The sequence below is a fragment of the Ursus arctos genome, unplaced genomic scaffold (assembly GCF_023065955.2).
Source record: "Ursus arctos isolate Adak ecotype North America unplaced genomic scaffold, UrsArc2.0 scaffold_27, whole genome shotgun sequence".
NCBI lineage: Eukaryota > Metazoa > Chordata > Mammalia > Carnivora > Ursidae > Ursus > Ursus arctos.
Window position 1 is genome coordinate 5,787,377 of NW_026622952.1, and position 3,609 is coordinate 5,790,985.

Consider the following 3,609-nt stretch of genomic DNA (forward strand, 5'->3'; position numbering starts at 1 on the left):
TGGGAAGAAGATAGCACAGGATGAGCGGATCCCAGGAACCAAGAGAGCAGCATGCATGGGTGGGCACCCCTGGAAGACTGTGCATCCAGGCTGTGACATGAAGACAAGCGAGAGAAGAGAGACTCCCCACAGATGCCCAACCAGGCTGGTGGGGTGCACCTAGCAGAGGAAGAGGCAGCTCACCAAGACCCATTCCACTTAGCGCCCTAATTATGCCAACCATCACATAAACGATTCAGGTCAGAGTGGTGGCATAGAGAGCCTGGTCTGGGACTCAGGAGGCCTGTGCTCCAGACACAGCTGTTACTGCAATTCTCTGTGAACTTAAGCCCATTGCTTTACCTCTCTCTGCCTCATTTTCCCTATCTATAAAATGAAAAAAAAAAGAAACAAAGAGAGGAGAGGAGGGGAGGGGAGGGGAGGGGAGGAAAGAAAGAAATGAGGAAAACTCTCAGCTCTTTCTAAGACACCCCAACCACCCTGCCCATTGTTCAGCCGACTGGGGAAAAGCGTCTACCGGCCACAGACCAGGTCACTGCCATGACAGTCCCAGGGCATCACGGCAGAGCGCGCAGGGGTGGAAGTCCTTCGGACGAGTGAAAAACGCAGTCAACAGGCAATAGAGAAAACCATGCTCAAGGCCAGGCTGTGTACAACTTTGAACATGTTACTGGCTTGGGGTAGAAAACTCCTGGTTTCTTCTCTGCTAAAGATTTATGAGTAAATATAAGCCCTCCGCTCTCCAAGGCTGCCTTATATCTCTTGGTGAATCATGGTTCTCTGCACTATTTTCCCAAAAATGTCTCTGTGGTGCCTACTGTGTATGCAGCATGATTGAAGACGCTGAATGGGGTTTTTAAAATAAGATACTGGACCATAAGCTCCAGATGGAGGGAAAAGCAAACACAGAAGAAATTAAGTGACCAGATGATTGATACAGATGCTAAGTGTTATTTTTTTTCCTAATTCTTTGCAGAGTGTCCAACAAAGAGAATGGAAGAGGCGGACCTACTCAATCAAACCACTTCCGTGACACACATTCGGCTTAGAGGCTTATCTGTCAATCAGAAGGTGCAGATGACTGTGTTTGCCCTGTTCCTCACTTCCTATGTCCTGACACTGATTGGGAACATCCTCATTGTCATAACTATTATCTATGACCGCCGGCTCCATACCCCTATGTATTTCTTCTTCAGTAACCTATCTTTTATTGATGTCTGCCACTCCACGGTCACTGTCCCCAAGATGCTCAGAGATACATGGTCAGAAGAGAAGCTCATCTCCTTTGAGGCCTGCGTCACCCAGATGTTCTTCCTGCACACCTTTGCCTGCACCGAGATCTTTCTCCTCACTGTCATGGCCTACGATCGGTACGTGGCCATTTGCAAACCCCTGCAGTACATGACAGTGATAAACTGGAAAGTATGTGTGCTGCTGGCTGTGGCCCTCTGGACGGGGGGGTACCATCAACTCCATATCGCTGACCTCCCTCACCATCAAGCTGCCCTACTGTGGTCCTGATGAGATTGACAGCTTCTTCTGGGATGTGCCTCAGGTGATCAAACTGGCCTGCACGGACACCCACATCATTGAAATCCTCATCGTCTCCAACAGCAGGCTGATCTTGATGGTCTGTTTCGTGGTCCTCTTGGTGTCCTATGCAGTCATCATGGAGAGTCTGAGGCAACAGATCTCTGAAGGCAGGCAGAAGGCCTTATCCACCTGTGAGCACACCTCACCATCGTCACACTCTTCCTGGGATACTGCATCTTCATCTATTCTTGTCCATCCACCAGCCTCCTGGAGGACAACGTGGTGTCTGTGTTCTTCACCGCAGTGACCCCTCTGCGGAACCCCGTCATCTCCTCTCTCAGGAATGAAGACATGAAGAATGCCTTGAACAAGTTCATGGGGAGGTCGGAGGGGAGAGGGAAAAATGACAATGTCTAGGCTCTTAAGAGGCCTGGTGCTCCACATCCAAGAAAAGCCTTGCAAAGAATAAGTCACCTAGGACCTGACCCGAAGGCAGACGCTTAACGACTGAGCCACCCAAGGCGCCCCAGAAAGTTTTGATCAAGATTTAAACTGTCCAAATAGGGGGGAGGAATTAAGATGGGGGAGGAGTAGGGGACCCCTTTTTCAGCTGTACCCCTGAGTCTAGTTGGATAGGTACCAGACCATTCTGAACATCCACGGAATCAGCCTAAGATGCAGGAAGATACATCTGGATCTCTACAAACGAACATCTCCAGCACTGAGTACTGAGGTGTGAAGCGGGGAGCCATGAAACTGTGCACAGATATCGTAAGATAAACAGAAGGGGGAGGGAGCCGCTGCGTTTGGGCGCCAGGAAGCGGTAGCCACCGGCAAGGGGGAGTGGGCGGACTCCCGGACCGGCACCCGCGAGAGAGCTGACTGACACCGTGAGCCAGGGAACACGCACGACCAGACTTCTCACGGAACTCCGGTGTGCTCACTGGAACCAGAATGAGACCGGGAGCTCCAGGAGCACTCGGGGGGCTGCTGGTGGCTGGTGGTGCTAGAAACGCAAAGGACAGAGACGTGCCGGCCCTGGAAATGAGGGCTGGGACGCCGGGTGTGGGGCACACATCCCGGTATGCTGCAGGGTTGAGCAGCACCAACAGTAACAGAGTTAAAGTGGCCAGAACATCAGTGGAGAACGGTCCACGATTCCTCTGTTCTGAGATAGAGGCTGAGATTCAGCCACTGCTGCTCTGACTCTCAGAAGAGGCACAGCAAACCGCCAGGGAAAGCTGCCAGAGAACAGAAGCCTGGAAATACCAGCTCAAGGGTGCCCATCCCCATCCCCCCTCGCAGGGGACACAGAGACTCTACCCAAACAGGGTTGCCTGAGTATCAGCGCAGCAGGCCCCTCCCCGAGAAGGCAGGCTGAAAAATCAAGAAGCCCACATCCCTAAGATCCCTATAAAACAAGTGCACACTGCCTGGGTCCCGGTCAATAATTTGTGCTCTGGACAACCCCGTAACCTCTCCTCATCAGAATGACGAGAAGGAGAAATCCCCCCCAGCAAAGAAAAGACAATGGGTCTGTGGCCTCTGCCACAGAACTAATGGATATGGATGTAACCAAATTATCACAAATGGAATTCAGAGTTACAATAGTCAAGATGATGTGTAGACTTGACAAAAGTATTAATTAAAATTTTAATGAGAATATAGAATCTCTAATGGTGGAAATGAGAGCGAATCTGGCAGAAATTAAAAATTCTATGAGCCAAATGCAGTCAAAACTAGAGGCTCTGATGGCCAGGGTGAATGAGGCAGAAGAACATACCAGCAAATTGGAGGATGGGTCAGTAGAAGAGGAAGCTAAAATAGAATCTGGGCTCAAAAAAATCCATTCTCAAGAATGTAGGTTACGGGAGATTACTGACTCAATGAAATGTTCCAATGTCAGAATCATCAGCATCCCCAAGGGGGTGGAGAAAAACAGAGGTCTAGAAGAGATATTTGAACAAATTGTAGCTGAAAACTTCCCTAATCTAGCAAGGGAAACAAGCATTGGTGTCCAAGAGGCAGAGAGGACCCCTCCCAAGCTCAACCATGAGAAACCTACACCACGTCACG

At 50.2% G+C, this 3,609-nt stretch overlaps 1 pseudogene; it reads left to right on the top strand.

The window, feature by feature from the left end:
- The first annotated feature begins 993 nt into the window (after window positions 1–993).
- On the top strand, window positions 994–1,950 carry LOC125282915 (olfactory receptor 4E1-like; annotated as a pseudogene).
- Window positions 1,951–3,609: the final 1,659 nt, after the last annotated feature.